At 32.3% G+C, this 23281-nt stretch overlaps 1 protein-coding gene across 2 annotated transcripts in view; it reads right to left on the reverse strand.

Moving 5' to 3' along the window:
- Window positions 1-23281, reverse strand: part of LOC134715305 (small conductance calcium-activated potassium channel protein 2-like) — a 113889-nt gene that overhangs the window by 63876 nt on the left and 26732 nt on the right. For both annotated transcript variants that reach the window (XM_063577419.1, XM_063577418.1), the window contains exon 3: window positions 12560-12622. The gene's annotated coding sequence lies outside the window, so the exon portion shown is untranslated. The remainder of the gene's footprint in view (window positions 1-12559; window positions 12623-23281) is intronic.

Genomic DNA, 23281 nt, shown 5'->3' on the forward strand with positions numbered 1-23281 from the left:
AATACTAAATGTATATCAAAAGTTAATATCTAATTTATATATAATTTCATACACCCGGTCTTTATTAAAATTCTGATATTTATTAATTGGAATCGTGAGGATAATATTTCGTATTGTTTTGTATAACATTCAAGATTAGTATACTTCTGTCCATCCGAATTCTACTTTACTGATATATAAGACTCCTGATCGTAATCAGTTTTGATTATATTTGATTAATTTTGCAAGCCTTATTAGTCTTAAACAATATAAGTAGAATATACGTATATGAGGTTTTAATGAATTCCTTCAACGATTTTTTATATGTCCAATTGTCAATTTAGAATATTTAAATCTATTTGTCAACGTTAAAGACGTATATCAAATGATATTTATTGTGCATTTGCTACATATACACGTGTGCATAAATTGTATAATTGTTCGGCTTTGTTTTAAGGATACATGTTCATATATATATACATGTATGATAACCTCCGATAAAAAGGTAATCTTATTGAGGATTATTATAAATATCATCTTTTTGAAAATTTGATAGTATTTTTCACAGTTGTTGCTATTTTTTATTTTCCTGACCCTAATAGTGACAAAATGTACCTAAACCTATATGAAACTAATACACTGACTATGCGGTATCGGCTTTGCTCATTGTTGAAGGCCGTACGGTGACCTATAGTTGTTAATGTTTGTGTGATTTTGGTCTGTTGTGGATAGTTTTCTCATTGGCAATCATACCATATCTTCTTTTTTATATAACTCATTATCACTATTGACATAAGTATGAGACGACCTGATTTAAGATAAGTACACCTTTCGGTTATGCTATTCACAGATGGAGTGCATAGAAGCTTCATTGAAATCACTATGACATTTAAAAAAAAGTTGCATTCACATAAGTTGAAAAACAAATAATCAAACTACACATAACATAATGTGTCATCGAAACATGTCGTTCATTGTTAAATCAATAGATTTTATTTCAAAAGAGGCGAAAGATATCAAAGGGAGTATTAAAACTTATAAATTGAGGGGGAAAACTGGTAGCAGGAAACGAAAACGATAAAAAAAAAATAGTACTCAAAGCAAAAAAAAGGAACTTAAAGACTTAGTAACACATACCCCGCCAAAAACCGGGGAATGATCTCAGGTGCTCTAGAGATTGTAATAGAACATTTGATCAAATGAAGCTGAGTGTGCATCTTTCCAATCAAATGTCTATCATTGGGAAACATTGCCACACATGTACAAATGTATCTATAAATATCAACATCCATGCATATTGATTCATCTTCTTTTTCAAAAAGATATCAATAGGCACAAATGAGCCTATTCTTAGAATTTGAAGTCAATGAACATTTTCTATACCCTGTCTGTAAATATACACGCCCACTGGCTGCTAAATTGGTTCGCTAATTGACACCAAAGTACTCATAGCAGGAAATTACCTTAAACCATGAACCTTCTAGTTCTTTTTTTTGGTTTCAATGATATCAGTGGGTTCAATGAAGCATTAGAAAAGTCTTTTTTCATAGACTTAATTAAGGGTTCTATCTAAAAAGACGCATAACACTCCAAACCGCAATAGTCACTAACAATTGCCAATCAGCACCAAAATAACAATTATCTTACTAAAGCACTATATATATATATGTTAGTCAAATGCGTTTTGTTTAAATATTCTTTTTCATTTTTTTGGTCTTTTGGAAAATGTTGTTTCTGCTGAATTTAGACCCTTCTACAACGAAATTTGTTTTACATGCACACGTATAAAAATTGCGGTTTTTATCCAACGCAATCATAGGTTTGAACGAAGTTTTCAATTTAGACTCGTATATATACATAAGGGAAAGTTTAATTACTTTATTGTTTATTGAAAAGAAAGAAAACTAGTTACGGTGTTAATACAGGAATTACTCTAAGATTTGTTTGTTAGTTGGAGTTTAATGTCGAAACAACCTTATGTACTATATCATGGCGGCCATGTTTTTTCGGCAAAAAAAGGAAGCCAGATAACCTAAAAAGTAACAGCCGACCATAATATGGCTTATGATCACATGAAGGATGACATATATTTGGTCGATTAAAAAACAACTAAAAATGTGGCCTTATCTGCTTATTTTTTATTATCAGCATGCAGTTATCTCTAAAAACAAATAATATAGAAATCTATACATAGCTTACACACTGACCGCAAAGAGGACACATAGAAGAACTTATTCAGTAATTTCCATATTTTCGCTCGCTAGATACATAGAAGCAGGAAAACAGGTGACTGAAAAAATGTATATTATATGTCTAAACTGTTATTTATACAAAAGGACAAGGTATGATAAGGGGCGTTTGTTGGCCCTCTTCCGGAATAAATTAATATAAAGATCATTGATAGCCTTTGTATCGAAACTAATCAAATGAATTATTTTTTTGTGTTCCGGCGAAAGGAAGGTTGCCTAGCAGCGGTTTTATTTTGAAATAGCCAAATCATCACTCATGCGTTGCTTTCACAGTATAGCAAGCATTACTCAAAATAGAATCGTTTGTTTAACAATAAATTCGAGTTGCAAATGCATGATACTCAATTCAATTTCAGTTTAATAAATGCTAAGCAACAAAAACTTTGCCTAGCAACGGTTCAAAATTTTGTAATTTCTACCAAATTACGTTTAAAATTTAGTTTTTTTTTAAATTTCGTCTTAACTGTAGATTTTTTTACACTTTTTGTCGTTCACGTCTTTTTCAAGGTCGTACTTTGCACATATTGGAGCACATATTACAATTTTAAAAAAGGTGATATGTGGACGAGCAGATACTTCAGTGCAACGGGAGGGGGGCAGAAACGACCTTTATCATACCATGTCCTTTGGCCGATTCATGAATGAAATATTGTGTATATACTTGTTACTCTTGTTTACTACAAATATTCAATTAATACGTGTTTGCCGCTCGGAAATCAAAGCACACGTTTCTATTAAAGTTGTTACACCTTTTCAAATGTTCACCATTCATTTACTCAGTTTGAAATAGATTGTTGTTGACATTCATCACCACCATATGCTGGTGGTTCTCTTCAAATAACCGAATGTTGATTTGTTTTAGGACAATAAACTATATTGGGAAGTTTTATAGTCTGAATGTCCCAATTTAATTTGAAAACAGTTAATGTTTAAATCGTTTACAGCAATTAAAAAATCAATTATCTATTTGGAGGATATTTCTAGGTATTATAACTCCTTTTAGCAAACAATCCCTCCTGTGAGTGGAAAATCCAGTCTTTCTTACATTGTTAACGATAATTCATCTTGTATAAATACACCCGAAGTCAATAACTTTAATTTTACAATGTACTTATACCATTTAAATTGTATATCTGAAAGGACGATCGAAAAAAACATTCTTTGGTTGTTTTCTTCATAAAGAACACAATATGGTTACTTTATCATTTTATCAATAAACCTCTTTTGAAGTTTTTATGTATCAATTTGGATTTGAGAACACGTTTATATATTTTTATCTTTAACTTGTCTTAAATTATCGATGGTTGAAAAGAACAACACCTTAAATTCATGTGGTACAATTGTATTTATAACGAATTCAGGAAATTAAAACAAAATTGATAGAGTGGTAGACAGTCGATTCAGAAAACTCGACACTTATATACGTTTTTATCGCTATTTTATTCATTTTTCATTTGATCATTTTTTTTGTGATAATTTTCATATCATGCTTCTCGCTTGAGATGGAAAAATTATCGCTAGAAACTAAGGAGGCCACGTGGCGTTGCTAACAAAATTGATATTAAAATTGACAACGTCGTCATAGGTAAAATAGCAATAAACAGATTATCATTGGTCATCTCAACTCGATTGCTTTTCTCACTTTCGCTTTACCAGCTCAAGCGAGAAAATCAATCTCGTTGAGATAATCAACGATAATAATACTTTATTCCGAAAGCAATACAGCTTATAGGATACATATACACAATTTTACACCAATATAAGAATTTCACAAGAGATATATAGTAAATATAAATATAAGGTGTGCATGAAAGAACAGATAATCAACGATAATCTATAAGTATATAACTTTCGTTTCTTAGCGTACAAGATTATTCAAAGTTAATATTCAAAAAAATATGCTCTTTGCACTGGTCCAACCGCGCACGATCAATGCTTTAGCATTTACCGTTGAAGTATTCAAAAAATGAGTTCAAATCATATCATTTATTTTTCATTTTGAGGTTATTTCTGTTTATGTTAAATTAGGCCGTTATTTTTCTCTTTAGAATTTTAAACATTGTCATTTCATGTCCTTGTATAGCTGACTATCCGGTATGGGCTTTGTTCATTGTTAGAGGCCTATGGTGACTTTAGTTGTTAATTTCTGTGTTATGTTTGGTCTCTTGTGGAGAGTTGTTTCATTGGCAAGCATACCACATCTTCTTTTTTTTATATGTACCATCCCACGAGCCAAGTAATTTCTTATGTATTTCTGGAGAAAATGTCAGGGGGAGCACAACGAGGACGAGAACAAATTAACATTCTTACAAATAGTATGTTCTTCATGGTTGGTCAACCAGGATGAAGTACTGGTAATGTGGGACTGCCATTGAACATTTATGGTATATTTGATGTAGGCAGACATTTTGCCTTGAACCATGCCTTTTAATGGTCTTAAATAATTTTTTGTTCTGAGAAAGTTGAAATATATTCTTAACAGAAACAATCTTAATTAGATATACATGTACCTTGCATACATACTTCCACTTTTAGAATATGCATGCGAGCTAATGGATGGATGTTGTGTTAGAGATTCTGGAAAAAAATTGGGCGCTTGAAGTTTGAGGCAGCCAGAATTATTCATGGGCTTCCGCTATTTGCAAGTATAGAATCCCTACTTTTTGAAACTGGATGGGAAACTTCGAGTTCAAAAAGAAATAGACGTAAGTCATATTTATTTCATAAAATACACAGCAATAATGTTCCAGAGTATCTTCTAGATTGCATCTCGGATTATAAAGATGATAATTGTTATGATACTAGAAACCGTTCTCACTATAGAGTACCGAGGTAAAGATTGGACATATTTTCTAAATCTTTTTTCCCTTCTTCAATTCGTGCATGGCATTTATTATCATTAGATATTAGATCCATACAATCATCTCCAAATTTCAAAAACACTATCCGGAGAAATGATAAATTAATTTTTGGTAGTTTACCTAAATATTATTTCAATGGAAACAGGATGGAAAATATACTACATACAAAATTACGACACAGATGTAGTCCTTTAAAAGCTGAATTAAACAGAGTTAATTTAGTAAATGACCCAAGTTGTGAATGTGGGTGTCCATTAGAAGATTCGATTCACTTTATTTTAGAATGTCCTCTCTACATAAATTTTAGAAATCAGCTCTAAAAACATTCAACACTTAGCTGCTATCTCCATAGAACATATTTTATTTGACGAAATTACTGTTGAACAAAACACAATCCTTTTCAGAAATGTACATAGTTGTATACGCCATACAAAAAGATTTTTTGATTAATATTGCTGTATCTAAAGTGTACTCGTATCCAACTGTTAACTACTGTTTAAACATAATATATCTATTGTATATATTTTCATACTGTACTGAAATATCTAATTGCTGTCATCTTGAAATTTTGTATATTGTACTTATATGGAGAGGATTGTCTTAAGTTGTTATAACTTGTATCCAATCCTACTGTATATTTAGACAATAAAATATGTTTAAACTAACTAAAGGTTCTTTAGAGAGTTCTTTCAAGGGTTCATTAAAGTGCAGAGAGCGCAAAATCCAACCTACACGAGGCATTGAATTAAACGTCCAAATTCCGACATAATATTTCTGCGTATCTATGATAAATCACGCCCGGCAAAACGCACCCAATGCTTCAGCAATGTTTTTTATGAGTGCCGGATGGAAGTTTATGGCTGTCCGTATTATTATAACACATTCAAAACTTGTCATCTTCGATTGGTTGCGTTTTCTTTAAAAAATATAACGTGATTTTGAATTTCCTCATCACAGTAGTCTGCCAATAAAACCCATAGAATCCTATGCAACATTGATGTAGTGTAATTGTTACATCATATGGCTTTCTTTGGAGTTCGATCAGTGCATATTTGGTTCTTCTGTTTGCTTGATTTCCCTCCATATAATTCCCTAATTAATACTGTTATTATTTTCACTGCATTTCATCTTATTTGATACAAAAACTATGATTAAATTTCGATGCTGATGGCCATTTACCATTAGTGGTCACTTAAGAACTTCATTTTCTTTGTAATCCGATTTTGTTATCCATTACCGGTTGTTTTTGTCTGGTTCTCAACACATGCTGTTAACCAGAGTGGTACCAGTAATAACTGAATTGGTACTATATTTAGAAACAACCAACTGATAATCACTTATCATAAATCTAGACACTTTTTTGCTCTTTGCTGATCGTTACATTAGCCTAGCGGATCTTCGCTGTCAGAAAATATGTCAATACAACGATAATTTGTTTTACTTTCACGAATCTGATATAAAAATGTAACCGTCTAAGCTTTTAACGTTGAAAAAAAAAGTTTGGCTACCGGATTTCCCTGTCGAAAGTTACATCATATTCCGATAAAATCTAATTAAATATTGATTGATATCTAACATTTACAAAAGAGTTCAAGCATGTTTCAGAAGAATCGGTTTTCTCTAAACAAGATATCAGTACGTCAAATAGTTTCAATCGCATAATTTCTATTCCAATTTCAGTAAAACGTTTTCAAAAACACCAACAAAAGACTTGGAATTCTGCCCAGAGAAAAATCCGTCAAGAAATGCATGATGTTTTTTTACATAATTATTGTATGATATGCTAGTCAATTAAAATTATAAGGCACATTTAATTTTAATGTTTCGATTCAAATAAAGCAACGGAGAGTTTACTTGTGTTCGAATACGTTCATGTTGATTGCAACCGTCCGAAAGTTATACCTATACTATATTGTGTAACCTGTCGTGGTCATAATGGCTACAAACGCGGGATTTAAAAATACTCTGCCACGTGGCCCACGTCCGTTATATGAAACTAACATCAAATGCTCTTATAAGATGATGTCATAATACATGCACTTAAAAACTATTTCTAATAACTCTTTGAAGGGATTCTTTGCAAGGCTTAATTACATCCTTTTTTGTCGTGTCGGATCATCCTCACTGATCATCTTAAAATTAATAAAAACTACCTACGCATTTTTTTAATAATGTGATTTGATCTTGTCCGAAATATTCAGGGAAAGATTGCCATTGTGAGCTATAAGGAAGCAACATTTAAGAAATCAATAAAATTTCTTAAGTGGACGATGTTTAGTTTACTAACCAAAGCACTTGGATGGATTAACGTTTACACGCTACAGACAAACGTTCGTTATGAAAGCGAAAGAAATTTCAGCAGAGCAATTTGTCATTGAATACTTCCCTTTGTGAATCTTTCAGTTTTAAATTACCGCAGTAAATACTTTTGCCCTTCTACTGCTCAGTTTGAAATCGAATTTCCGACTTTGTTGACATATATCAAGTTATCTATTCAATCACTGTTGAGACTTATTTTGATGCGGTATCGCACATTGTCCTCAACTAGGAACAACACAGAAACGTATACCACAGATTTACTCAATGTGACCTACCGAATAAAACTATTTACCGGATTTGTTTTAACATGAGCAACACGACGGGTGCCACATGTGGAGCAGGATCTGCTTACCCTTCTGAAGCACCTGAGATCACCCCCAGTTTTTGATGAGGTTCGTGTTGTTTATTCTTTAGTTTCTATGTTGTATTATGTGTACTACTAGTATTGTTTGTCTTTTTTTCATTTTTAGCCATGGCGTTATCAGTTTATTTTATGAGTTTGACTGTCCCTCTTGTATCTTTCGTCCCTCTTTTTCTCAAATGTTAACGATACCGTCTTCAACGAAACATAACTATAAGGACTTCATATTGATGTCCCAGATGTGGCTGGACAATAAGGAGATGTGACATGATTAGCAAGGAGGCGACTATTCATTTAAAGATTCATGTAGAATGACATAAAAAAAAACTTAGGGTCATTGTATGGCCTTCAACAATGAGCAAACAATTTCGGATTAAAAAATGTTCGTGTGCGTTATGGTGTCTGGTGACATTCATTTATGTTTATTACTTGAACCCGAAATCTTTCTGGCGTGCACTTAAAAAATCAATGAATTTTCACTGATGAGTCTTTTGTAGACGAAACGTGCGTCTGGGGTAAATACTAAATTTAGTCCTGGTATCTATGATTCGTTTATTTACAACCACTGGGTCGATGCCACTACTGATGGAGATTTATTACCCCGAGGGCATCACAAGCCCAGTAGTCAGCACTTTTTGAAAAAGTGCTGACATGTATTGTCATTGATATGGTTATATTTATATAAAGAAGCTATTAAACCAAGAGTTCCAAATGGTGAAGTTGAAATCATCCCTTCGTAAATTTTACGGACGCCATCACGAGTTGGTTGACCGTTATGGAATAACCGTTTCACAAATGATATCGGATATGTTCCTACAATCCCATTCCCTTTCATGAATTTGACCTACCGTATTAGACTATTTACCGGATTTGTAATCACATAAGCAACACGACGGGTGCCGCATGTGGAGCAGGATCTTCTTACCCTTCCGGAGCACCTGAGATCACGTACCCCTAGTTTTTGGTGGGGTTCGTGTTGTTTATTCTTTAGTTTTCTATGTTGTGTCATGTGTACTATTATTTTTCTATTTGTCTTTTTCATTTTTAGCCATGGCGTTGTCAGTTTGTTTTAGATTTACGAGTTTGACTGTCCCTGTGGTATCTTTCGTCCCTCTTTTTTTTTTTATACATTTACTGTTTACAAATTTTTGATTTTTTTTTAAATACTACGGCTTTTCTACCTTAGGCATATAGATTACTTTAGCTGTATTTGGCAAAACTTTTAGGAATTTTGGTACTGAATGATCTTCATCTTGGTACATTTTTTGGCATTTTGAACTTTTTTGGAATCGTTTGTCACTGATGAGACTTTTGTAGACGAAACGTGCGTCTGGCGTAAATACTAAATTTAGTCCTGGTATCTATGATGAGTTTATTTACTTTTTATGTTGGATAATCAGATGGATTCTCAAGGATACAATGATAAAGAAGTTTTAAGTAAATCCAATACTAGTATATTATGAGTATTTTGAACTGCTTTTCTTTTGTCGTTTCAGTTCTTGAAGACAGTTTACGAAACCAGATACGATACGTCATAACAATCATTACATCAGATATTTGCAGTTTTAATGCATTTTGGTATTACTATAACATTTAACTGCTCTCAATTGCATTTAAGTTGAAAAGTTTTCACAGACTGTTGTCGGTGTATGTTTTACTCTTCACTAACTATAGATTTATCAAAGGAGTAGGTCCGGTAAGGGCCGATTTTGGCCTCAAATTTCAGGTTAATCTGACGAAAGATTTTTAGCACTTTTTAAACACTTAAGTGTCTATTTCAATTGATTCAATTATTTAATGTGAAAGATTTTAACTAATTTTGTCATTTAAAGGCTCTGATTCTAGCTTAGATATGAAAAATCTATCAAATATGCCCCAAAAATGGCAATTTTCAGATCGTTTTTGTAAAAAATGAAAGTGGCCGCATCCGTGCTCATCCTCAAAATTATGAATGAACACAAATGCAGCCGCTTTCATTTAAGGCGAAAACCGTCATAAATTTAACTACAATGCTAAAATTGTGAAGATTTCAGTAAATTTGCATGACTTTATGATGCTAGTACCCGACATATGTGCTTTGTATTGTCGAAATCAGCACATAGTTATGTGATCTTCTTTCCAATAAATAACTAAAGGTTAACATTTTTACAATTTTGTAAAACTGCTATATTTTGGGGCCAAATAAGGGTCTTACCGGACCTACTCCTTTCAAATGACGCGTTCGTGTGTAAAAACGGCACTTCACAAATATATTCAAAATAATCTTAATTGATCATTTCGAGTCCTTGATTCCATGTTCGTTGCTAAATTTCAGTAATTAAAGTGAAGTTTGAACGTCTTGAGTCAGATAATTATATGTATTAAAACAATCGCAAAGGCGAGAGCACCTATAGGGTGTATTTAATTTACATCATAATACTATGGTAAAGGCAAAATGATTGCTTTTAATAACAGAGGAGGGGTTCTTTCAGCAATTTATCCTTATTTCATAGAAAAGCATGATTAATGCAGGATCTTTATTTACAATTAACTGTATCATTGTTGCAAGTTTATTTAGATATAAATGTGCATTTCTTTAATACAAACATGTAGATAAATTAGTTTTTATATAATACATTAGCAAAAACTATAAGTATATAATATCAATTGATACGTTACTCTCTCAAAGAACGTTGATTTTGTTAAACGAGGAATACTGCTTTGTCAAAAGTTGCTACAATTAAAGACATGGCTATGAATCAATCAAAATAAGGCCATCACTCAAGACATTTTACGGTCGCCATCATAAGCTGATTGGCCATTATAACAAAAGTGGGTCAAACATCATATCAGATATTCTTCCTCAGTTATAATAACCTTCCATCATTTACGAACTGAACACAGAAATAACACGACGAGTGCCGTATACGGTGCAGGAAATGCTTACCCTTCCAGAGCACCTGATTTCCGCACTCCCGGTTTTAGTGGAGTTCGTGTGTTTCTTAATTATTATAATTTACTAGAACACACCCGTGACGTCGCGGGTCCGTGACTAAATTAAAGTATATAACTATAGTATTGTCATTTGATAAAGTCATGCCGATTATAAGATACACAGTTTTTTCTGCTTTCAAATCTTCCTGTTTAAACCAGTCGAACTGGAACTTATCAATTATTGGTAATATTAATTATTTGGAAAACAAAAGTTCCTGGAATGGAGTATTTTTTAATCAACACCATTTTCCTATATTAGTTATAAATAAAGTTGAATTCTTTGATTCGCTGTTTTACGTCATGTCCGTTAACAAATTGAAAACTGTACCTATACGCCTTATTTTTAGTCCAGATTTTAAGTATTCGTATTGTTATCTTAGAAAGTCTAACTGATCAAAATACTACAATAGGTAACATTTTGACAATTAAGTAGTGTCAACCCTGTGATTATGGCCCGTGTAATACTGTATAGCATATTAATCCTGAATACACCGTTTGGTGGTGCGCCTGTCAGATGCGGAACGTACAGATAAGGTAATCGGTAACAGGTGAATATACTATTGGTATCGGTATCGGTATCGGACTCGACCCGGAACTTCTTAATTATTGGCAATATTAATTACGTGGAAAACAAAAGGTCCTGGAGTGGTGTAATTTTCAATCTACACCTTTGTACTATATTAGTTATATATAAAGTTGAATTCCTTGATTCGTCGTTTCTATGTGATGACGGCTGACAAATTGGACCTCGTAATTTTAGTATTATAGATAACTGTTGATGTAAATGTCCTTTGGTTTTGTGAGTCTTTGTTTACTCCTTGGTTTTGATTGTTATTGTCTTATAAGCCAAAAATTAAGCACTTTATACAAATCCTAGTTTAAACCTAAAAATGCTGGCGAACGCCAATTAATTATAATTTATAAATGGCATACTGCTCTCCTATTTACAAACTTTTAAAACTGAATTAGTTTGATTTCATTTAAGATAAATACATTGTTAATCGATTGAATTAATTGATAAAACACCACACAATAAGTAAGACCAATACATAATGGCAAATAAATATTTGCAATACTTTACCAGCGGAAAGTAATAAGGATAACCAGCTACCAAACCCATGTTTTCCAATAATTTCAAAACGACAGAGAAAACAGAATGACAAAAACAGTGTCGGTGTTATGAAATTTGTGATTTTGACATAATATACGATACCCATGTATAAAAAAAAAGTTTCGTGTCACCCTGCATATTTCGCAAAAACGAAATTGTTATTATACACTATATATAGCTACTATTACAGCACATTTCAGTCAGTATGTAGCTAATGGTAATATATTTGGTTAGCTTGCTTGTTAGCTGAACCATGAAGTCATTGTTAGGTAAGGTAAACTTCCCTCCTAAAAAATCTATCTCTCTGTAGGACTAAGCTACTATTAAAGGAGGAAAGTTTATCTTACCTAACAATGACTTCACGGTTCAGCTAACAAGCAAGCTAACCAAATATATTACCATTAGCTACATACTGACTGAAATGTGCTGCACAATATAATATATCTCAATGAATAGTCAGATGAAATACCCAAACAACAAAATTAGGTTAATAACAATGTTACCAAATACTAAAAATAAAACTTAAACTTAAAGGAGAATGATTATTTAGCATTTACTAAACCGATAGATTGTTATCGCTTTTGCCTCATTTCTCGATACCGGATAGTCTTTAGTATTTCCTCATGATAACTTTGAGAAAAACGATCAACATCTAAACTTTTAAAAAAAATGCCTTTTTGTCTTTAAAGAAACGAAAAATACTAACCTTATTAATTCTACATACTTGTGATATATTATAGATGGTCGTTCTTTCAGGAAATAGTTTCGACTGAAATAAAATGGCGATAATTAGAAATTGGCAAAAACAAATCGTAATATGCAAGAAAAGAGATAGTGACCTTAGCTACGAATTAGAATAAAGATTGGCACCACGCAGAAAGTTTGTCTTTAGCCCGAGATAACTTATTTATAATATGTATTAATGTTTCTCTACATGTTGGATATGAATGCCTATGGCACAATGCAGCTAGTTAGTGGGTAAAACTAATAATTTATATATACTCTGATATTGTCTAGCATTTTAATGTAACAATTTATTGGTGTTAAGAATCTAGACAGAGAAGATAAGTAGATTTGATACGAATTATTCATGCGAAACCCTCCTTGCTCGAAACATCATCAATCAAAACAAGTTAGAAACTGCATGTTTCTGAAAGACAACGAATGCTCTCACCTAGTTACTGCTAACCGATAATTCAATGTTATTCTTTGATAAGAGAGTCACCCGGAACGAAAATAAAATTGATCTGTATCTCGCAATTGTACATTTTGGGGAACAAAATTATCAACCAATATCTACGGCATACATTCGACACGAAAAGCTTAATAATTTAGGAGTGTGTTTTTTTTTTTTTTTCTTATCTCTTTTAGGTAAATGAAAAAAAAGAGAATAACTTGAAATGTTGAATAAGCTTTAATGGGATAAGAATCCAAAGAATCAATAGAACCATACGAGATATAAAGATGATTTTTATGATCGTCAGAGACGGATGTTGGGGAGGGGCAGGGGGGCCGTGACCTCTTTTTGGGAAAACATTTGCTTGTTTATAAAGGGAATCATTGAAGCGTGACTGGAGCGGACCCCACTTATGAAAATTGCTTGATCCGCCACTGATGGTAGTCATAATAATCAAAGAATTTTGTGAATTTTGTCACAAAAGACTGGAATGAACATTATGAATTCAGCATACAAATTTGTTATTAAGCCCCTCTTGTCCTTTCCGCTTCAAAAAGATAGATTGAATGATTGATGTATGTTTAGCCCTATTTTCAGCATTATTGGCTTTCTCGTGGTAAAATGTTATAGACAGAGGAAGCAGGAAGAACCACCAACCTTTAGCAGGAAAACTGATAATCCTAGTAAATAAAGATCACAAAATTGACAGGACATAGAGATCATACATTAAAGGTAAACTAGCTACCCAGACCGCTCGACCACCGATCGGCCATCAATGGTTATATAGCCCAGGTGGTCGTGTGGTCTAGCGGGACGGCTGCAGTGCAGGCGATTTGGTGTCACAATATCTCAGAAGCATGGGTTCGAATCCCGGCGAGGGAAGAACAAAAAATTTGCGAAAGCAAATTTACAGGTCTAACATTGTTGGGTTGATGTTTAGACCAATTAATTTCATTGGCCAAAGAGCTAAAAAGTATAAATATTAATAATATTTGTGTTGCACGAGCCTCGAGCATCTTTTTACGGCGACGGTAGTGTCACCAAATACTACCATATGTTTTGGTAGCCCAGGCAGAGACATTTCTGTCGACTGTTTAATAACATCTTCATGTCAAAGCTTAATTTGACTTCTATCAAATCATGTGTTTCTCTTTCTCGATCACAGCTGTAAATATTAATAAAATAGCTGTTCTAATGCGTACGCTTGTTGAAGCAAAGTTGTTTTCTCTCTATGTTAAGAAAATCATAATTGGTTGCTGAAGTTTCAAGAAATTAGACGACATATTGATTTTAACTAATCGAGTATTGCCCTGCGGTTACCCTGTGTTTTCTCAAGATAAAAACACTCCAATCAGTCAATCCTAGAAAATGGTAAATATATATTTATAAAATAGGTCTTGATTATGATTTGGTCATAATTCCTACGCGAAAATTCATTTAATCGTAAGACGTTTGAAGTATTAGGTGATTTATTTGAAATAAATGACATGTATTCATATAAGTCTATATACTGCGGGGATACTGATAAGGTTTAGACTGTCAACGGAACCAACAAATTAGACTCAAAGTTGATTTTATTGATTTTATCAAAGAAAACGAAACAATGAAACTGTCATTTATCAACCTAGAAGAAGTCTTTGGAGATTTTCAGATTAGTTTTCATTCAAATACATTACTTTCACAAAGGAACTTAAGAAATTGGGTTTAGTAACTTGGTGAAAAATGACAAAACAGTTGTGCTGATTACACCTTCTAATTAAGCTCCTTTCCCACACAAACTCATTCGTCTTTGTTCGTTTTAAAAAGTTATACTATTAAGGGTTTTCTTTGATTTTGATGGTAAATGTTTTTATTTTATTGTTCAATGGATCCGTCAAAATATTTTATTTAGTTATATTTTTAAAATGCCATCTATGGAGGTATTAAGCAACGCATACAAAACTAAACAACCACAATGAACCAAAATGAAACACAAACAATAACGTCAGAACCAAACAAAAACGCAACACATTGCTTTTAAATGAAAATAAATTGGTGCAAGACAAGCCAAATTCAGTCCATGGCCAAACGAAATTAAGCACTTAAACTTGCGGACAGAAATGACACACTTACTCTAATTTAAATAGTACGATATCAGTCGAAAACATGAATATTGAAACTGATAACCTAACGGTAGTCTTCTAGAAATATTATTTTTAAAATGAAAACAACATGTTATAAATGTATTGGGTCAGAAGCGATTTCTGGATTGGTTTTCATCAGGAATGTTCAAAGCCGAATATTAGAAACCCGAGGATTTGTAAGAACCGAAACAGTTGGACTTTGCTTGTCTGAGGGAGTAGAAACCGTTGTTTTTATTAATAAATTATCACTTATAATAAGGACCTTATAGACAGATCTCAACGGGAACGAAAATTCTAACAAAATAATAATCAATTCAGGACCAGAAAGGTTCGTTTAGCAATTGGATACCTTTAGATTAAAGATGTAGAAAATGGACTGTTTCATAGATTTTTGTTAATAAAAGGTTTCTTACAGCTTTGCTTTAGGGTTGAAATATGACTGAATCCGAAAAATAAAAATGCTTTCTTCTGTTTTAGTTTTTCAAATGTTTCGAAATTTATTCCTTCAATATGTACATGTAGATGCATATCTATATAGTAAGCAAGTTAATTAAAATTTCCCCACATTTAGAATTATTTAGGAAAATTTCAAACAGTTCTATTTGAGCAAACTGGCCAATGATACTTTAATTCGTCGAAAGAAAAATGATGTACCAACGATAAGTACATTCCATTTAAGTACTAGTATTAATTTTTAACTTTTCTCCGATAATGTGCTGTGTTATTTCACGCCATTGTAAACAATACTCAGATTAGGCTTTGCTAAAAGTAAATGTCCACACATTATCATTTAAAAGTCTATTATTGAGTTAATATCTGGTAATGAAAAAAAATATTTGTCGATATTAAATGATGTTAAAACTAAAAAAATTATCGACAGGTGTTTAAAGGGATGATGAATGACGTAAGCGGTATGTTTGTTCAGGTTTCAGAATATCGGACCATGTTCCAGACCAATAATTGTTTTTTACAGTTTATCATTGAGGGTATAAACAGAACATTGTACAAACTTGTACCAGGATAAATTTGATTGTAATTCAACAATCGGTCAGAGCATTGAAGTATTATATTGCTGACGTCAATATAATATTTCTATGATCAGAGTTGACTGCATACAGCTATTTTAACAAGTTGAACGATTGTTGTAAATGATCGGGAGTATAACAAAATTAATTATTTTTACACATTTGATATTTTGATTAACCATTAAGGGGTCCAGATTCGTTTTTCTGTTGATATACATACATGTAATATCATGATCCTGCTAGGCTTTTCAAATACACATAATGTGGTATTTTTGTATTTTTATAATTAGAGTGTCCAAGCAGTGATATGCAACACATACAAACAAGCCGATATATATTTCATCCACTTACACCCCCTTCCCCAAACCCCTAAAAAACCGCAATAAATGTAAACGTAATAAAACAGCAAGAAAATCGTAAGACTAAGTCTAAGACTTGATGGGGACTTGATTGATGCATAGATGTATATACCCATCTATGATTGATGTAAGTTTTATCAGTTTCTAACCAGGATGGTCCGAATCGTTGAATTAAATTATTATCGGTAAATACGATATACAAGTCAATTGAGAATGTCTACGAGTGGTCATGTCTTTGACAGTGTATTTGATTAACGAACAAATAATTTAGAAGCATTTACGTGTACTGTTTGTAATTTGTAATTCACAGAAACCACCGGATATGAAAATGAGAAGAATGGTAATTCCCTAGTTAAAGTTGATCCACAGATACGATTAACAAATCAATTTCATTCAACGTCAAGACGACAGATAGGGAAATTGACAGCTCTGGTAGTGACACCAGAATGTTCCCGCTAAAAATTAATTCAAGGATATTTTAAATAGAATCAATCGTTTATTTCAATATTCACTTAAGAATGACAAGTATATATGGCACTTGTGGACAACTCAAATATGTATATTTAGGACATTCATGTATGTTAAAATTGTGACATTTGGTTTTTTTTTGTATTTCCATGAAGTTTGGTAAAATAGTCAATATCGCTATTTTGTGTATTTTTCCTTTGATCTTTTTTCGTGATAATTTTTCATATCATGCTAATCGCTTGAGATGGAAAATTATCGCTAGAAACTAAGGAGGCACATGGCGTTGCTAATGAAGTTGACATGAGATAGGTAAAATTGCGATAACAGATTATCATTGGTCATCTCAACTATAATCTATAATTATACATGGCAAAACAATCTGTTACGTTATCATACTATACAACAAATAAGGCATCACCCTTAGAGCCGTATTACCGTTTATGAACCAGGAGCGCGGGTTATTCGTTCCTAGAAGTATATGGACAGTAGCGAAACTAATTACCTGCTAGCTTATTGGAGATGACCAAGTTAACGTCCGATAAGCTATAACTATTTGTCCCAAATTGACTATCAATAAATTTACTGTTTTATTGTACTGAATTGTTAAGGTATGATACAATATATGGTTTAAGCAATATTTACGAGGGTGGTAAAGGGATCTTCGTGCAACGTGTTTTTGCCATTTTTATTTCATGTGCAGCCGTGAAAAAGGTTCCTTATTCACCGTGTTTCGTGAAATCGGTAAAATGATCAACGTGCAAGAAATTTTTAATTGTTCGTTCATCTTGAAATGGCAATTATATTTCGCCGTCTTCAGTGCAGATACCACCCCCATTTTTTACTACCCTATTTTACGTATGGGGTTTTCATTCAATATTTTAGAATCTGGATTGGATTTACAGTATATTGAGATTAACTAACAAATTCTAAGTGAAAAAAAGACTTAAAAAATAAAGAATAGAGAATAATGGGTGGGGGGGGGATAACATATAAACTTTAGAGAATAATTACATAAACAGTTAACCTATCAAGACGGATTCACCCTGATACCATACAGAAAGTTGGAAATGCAGTCTCTTTTTCTCCTTTTTTATAACTTAAGGTTTGAACAAGTCTAGATAACAAACGGTTATCAAGAAAAGTAGACAATTCTAGATCTTAGAAATTGAGGTTACGTTTAATCATCAGCTGAATCACCTAGAAAAGAAACCATCCAATTGTTACACAGGAGGGTTTAACTTACAGTAAATGACAAGTTTGCGTGATGAAATATGATGTTAATGACGTAAGTACCTAACTAACAACGATACGCACGGGAAATGTGCACCTCAGTCTTATAACAAAAGACAACACTAGTGGTACCATGTTTATCATAAAGCTTGCTCTAAACCTGAAATCGATGTCTTACATGACCCAACCGGTAATGGTCATCTATAAAACTCTAAGAGAACAATCAAAATCATACCGTTGTTCCGATATGAGATATAAAATACGATATAATGTTGATAGTATGAAAATGTTCAGTCTAAATTATTAGGAAAATCTTTTGCAAGTTACTACTTAAAGAAACGAAACTTGTTACAAGAGTTGATCGAGATAACAATTTAAGCATCGAGTATTTTGACTTGATGAATTGTGATTCATTTAAAATTTAGGAATATATTTGTCAAAAATCTTCTGTAAAAATTTAAAAATAGAACTGATCACTGCTGTAGACAATTGTTTAACAGACTAATGATCTTGTCTAAAAAAAAGCTTTAGTTCTGTAACATAAAATCAACATTTTTTTGGGAGAAAATTCTAATATTATAAAACACTGTGTCATATTGATTCGTTTTTAAATTGTCAGACAAGAGTGAACGTAAATTAATACAAATTAATCAAAATTATATACATTTATTTCAAAACTTTTAAAATATGTTTCGTCGGTAGTTATTACTTTGAAAAAAATATATACTATTATATTTTATAGTTCAACTATCAATATGTACCGTTCAAAATGATTGAGATATTGTAATTATTTGACTGAATAGTAAACGAATAAATGTATCAAAAAATAATATTTGATCGTCGGTCCGATTATATATTTTATTAATAAATTGTGTAAATTGATAATATATTTCCTACCTGGTATGAAATTAAAGATTTAATTCATACTCTCTAGTAAAATATTGCAAGGAAATAATAATAAATGATTTTTCTACTTTCTAATAAAATATTGCAAGGAAAGAGATATAACTCTTAATGATAACGGCAAATCAATATTTCTGTGTATTCAATAATACATTACTTTGAATGCTTAGATTTACAACACTGTGGTTGATATAAGTATATATAAATAGGGGTTAATGACTGTATCAGAGACGTGTTAAACATTCTAGTATTAAACTTAACTGCTAATCGCACAAAACAGTTGTCAAAATTCAGAGATAAATCCAATTTGAGACCAAGAAGCATACTTTGTTTCTTTCACAAGAACATTTTGAAATAGGACCACTTTTCAATGTAAAACGAATTAATGAGGGTCGCTCCTCTCTTGTTGTTGAGATAGATATATGTTTATTAAATATACTTTTCACAAGTACCACCCTTAATGTTGACTTTGTGAACCTCCTGTTTTTCAAAATCCTGTATCTGGACTCTGTATTTGTGTTATTCACAGAATCAAAATATAAACTCGAAAGAACTATTGACTCTCCTGGTCGTTTTTTTAACAGCAGAAAACATAACCTATGTGGAATGTCTATTGGTTCTGCTGGATTTATGAGCACGCAGCCACGTTCGGTCAGAATTAGGATGTTTTGATGTTAAATTCGGATCCTCGTGTTGAGAAAAAAACACCCTCTCTGCACGTTAGAAAAATACACTTAAAATAACTCCTAGAGTGGCCTGTAGATGGCCTGTTACAAGACGAAATGTCTGCCCCCTGTCCAGAACATACCATTGTTCTCCAGTTCTTATCGTTCTGGGCATGCATAAACTGCTTGATGATGGGTATAAAATTAAGATCAATCAAATGATCAAAATATAAACGTTGTAAAGTACTACTGAAAATTGATTATGCCAGAGTTTAGTGTGTCATATACATGTTCAAATCTCACCAATATATGAAGAAACAAAACAAGGTAACAAACAAAAACTGAGGGAATCACATGATGTCAAAAGGGGCGTAACCGGATGTGTCGACAGATAAGTGTTTCCTGCTATTCTTGTATCATCCGCCATCAGCCCTAACTTGTAATGGTACATTCGCAAAAAGGATCAGATAAGACGTTTGTACTTGTATCTTAAGATCTGACTACATAAAATATGACTCTTGGAAATATCGTACCGTCGTGGTGACTGTTAAACCAATTGTCGATTTCCATAGTATTTCTTTACAACTTTGACGGAGAAGTTTTAGTGTAAGGAGCTCACCCCTGTAAATACAGTCAATATAGTGTAAGCATTCAACGGGAATACAGTAATAACTGATGTATAAAAACGCCATTCGATGAAACAGTTTTGTTACTGCTGTGAAATGGGAAGTTGACAATTTGAAAATAGAAATTATTCCTTAATTTCGCCTGTCATAGATTTTTGTATAGAGTCAGACATTTATGTGATATATCGATGCAAATATCAAGATATGAACCAGACCTACTTATATAACGTCGGTGTCATTTTGGTCTTTTGTGGATAGTTGTCTCATTGGCAATCATACCACATCTTCTTTTTTAAATTATAGTCGCATCCTTAATCTGCAATTTATTTGGATACATGAAATGTAAGCAGTCATGGAAATGTGGGTTATTCGGGCCTTTAATAGCTTGCTATGGAATATTAAGTTATTTGCCCATCAATGTTGAATGCCATAGGTAAAGGTGACATGCATGTAATAATATCTGCGTCATTGTCTTTGTTAGAATTATTTCTCATTTGCATACCTCACCATCTTCTTATTTCTACATTGATGGTTTTTGACAATTTTAAATATTTCCACAAAATTAAGAAAAATATTCAGCGTTAAACATGTTAAATGTTCGTGTTGGAGATATATTTGTACATAACTACACATTTTAAATGTCGGGTGAAGGTAAATCCAGAAAAGCGCATTGGACGAAAGAATTTATAGTGTTGTTTTCATGTTTTACCGCATTAGGTCGAACACTACTGCATGTACACTATCAATCCTCGATTGCATCATCAGCTCAAGTTTTGTTAGAGATTTAAATTTTAACCCACGGCTGGTTAATTTTCCGGTTTTCATTAATTCCATGATAAGATTCTCATGTATTGCTTGAAACAGCTGTTTGACTGAGAGAAACAAGATAAATTCTAATAAAAGCGCTGTACAATTGGAACATTATTATCTTTTGTGTTTCTATCTTTTAAGTTAATTGCACATTAAACAAAACAACTTCTAGTAATAACGACACATCTGAATTGCAAACAACAGATGTAAGTTATTATCTTATCAAATAAGTGGGACAGATACAATTAATTTTCAACTCACAAAGTAAACAAAAAAAAAACCTATTAAAGTCGTCAATCATATTGAAATCCTTGAAACCATCTCTTATCTTCAAAATGACTTGTTTTGATCCGCATTGATATTACAAAATGTTATTTTTGTTTATTTGACAAATAAAGTATTCTTTCTCCGCTTCCATCTTGAGCAAACGGTAATGTGAATCTTTCCTTTCGAGTGATAGTTCATTTCGATGTGCTCTTCGCAGTCAGTGTTTGCGATCCATTAATTTCATTGAAACATAAGAGACGTACTATATAGATTTATAAACAACTGAACCGTACGGTAAAGTTGCAGTTTAATTTTGCAATTAGTTTTGATTTTACCATGGCATATATGTTTTTAACTGAAACGGCAATTTTAATCTGAATTTGAACAAATTGGAAATGAGTTGAGTCGCTTGTGGTTAAAGAAGAGCTGTCAGCTCTAGAATTATCAGTAGCTATCAAAACGTATCTGTGAGTTAAAACAATGCAACTTGATTAATTTTTTAAAGGAATCAAATCGCATTGTTTCAACTCACAGATACGTTTTGATAGCTACTGGTAATGTTTTCACTAGAGAATAAATGCAAACTGATGAACATTCGTTGTTTCTGTTTCTTTGGTGATGTTATAAATAATTGTCTGTTTGATTGCCTAATTGTTTTTGCTCTCTTGGTATCTTTTCATAATTTGGTAGATATTTGGCTGAATAAAGTTGTTCATTTACCTAAGCACTATCACAGACATACATGTAAACTTTCTTTGAAAGAAAGATAACTCTATTTCCTTTTGTTCTTCTATATGTTTTAATATAATCCTTTGCAAATGGGTCTTCAACACAGCGAAAAAATCCCGCGTACCTACAGGGCCGAGCTTGAGCTGGCCCCTCAAGAAAAGTTAAACTTATGATTAGTTCATAGAAAATTGACCTTAGACTTAACTCCAACACATAAATGAACTAAAATTTAAAAAACAAAACAACATACATCTAGGCCCTCTAACCTATTCATTCAATTTCATTTGTAATAGTAATTGTTTACAATCCTGTTTAAATTTCATTGATAGTTTTAACGAATCACACCCTTTTTAAGTCATGATTCTGATATTTCATGAGACGTGTATTGCTCAATGATCAGTTATATTTAGATTTACTCAATTCGCATGGTTATCTACCAGGATAAGATTATTCTTTAATGGTTTTAATCCCATTTCCCCGACGGTTTGTTTTAACTAATACCATTCTTTTCGTGGCATGCATCTGATATTTCACGGTACAAATATTTCTCATTGATAAGTAATAAATGCTTTTTAAACTATTATGAGTATTACCAGAACAAAATAATTTCTAAATAGTTTTAATTCCAGTTCAGTGAATTCTTGATGACATAAAAGGTTTTCAGATGAGTTAATATGCGATTCATGGTATATGTCTAATTTTAGTGGTGTCAGATAGACACCTACCGGACGGTCATGTCATGACCATGGACCATTCTATTTTATTCCCTTTCTTTGATCTTGAATATTGAAGTTTTATTGCAAATTGCCATTAATACCTTTATTTATTGCATTTTCTTAATTAGTAAACAACGTTGGTTAACCAACAACATTAATAAATCTTTGAAACTTAATCTGAAAATGTAATTTGAAAAATTATGTAATTCTCCAGATTTTTTATTGTGGAAAAAGCGAATAATAGACGAGTTATGCCACTTTAAAGGTTTGTACTGTTATATCACCAAAAAGAAAACAGAACTATTGCAAAATGCTACAAGTTAAGCTTAG

The sequence above is a fragment of the Mytilus trossulus genome, chromosome 4 (genome assembly GCF_036588685.1).
Source record: "Mytilus trossulus isolate FHL-02 chromosome 4, PNRI_Mtr1.1.1.hap1, whole genome shotgun sequence".
Classification (NCBI taxonomy): domain Eukaryota; kingdom Metazoa; phylum Mollusca; class Bivalvia; order Mytilida; family Mytilidae; genus Mytilus; species Mytilus trossulus.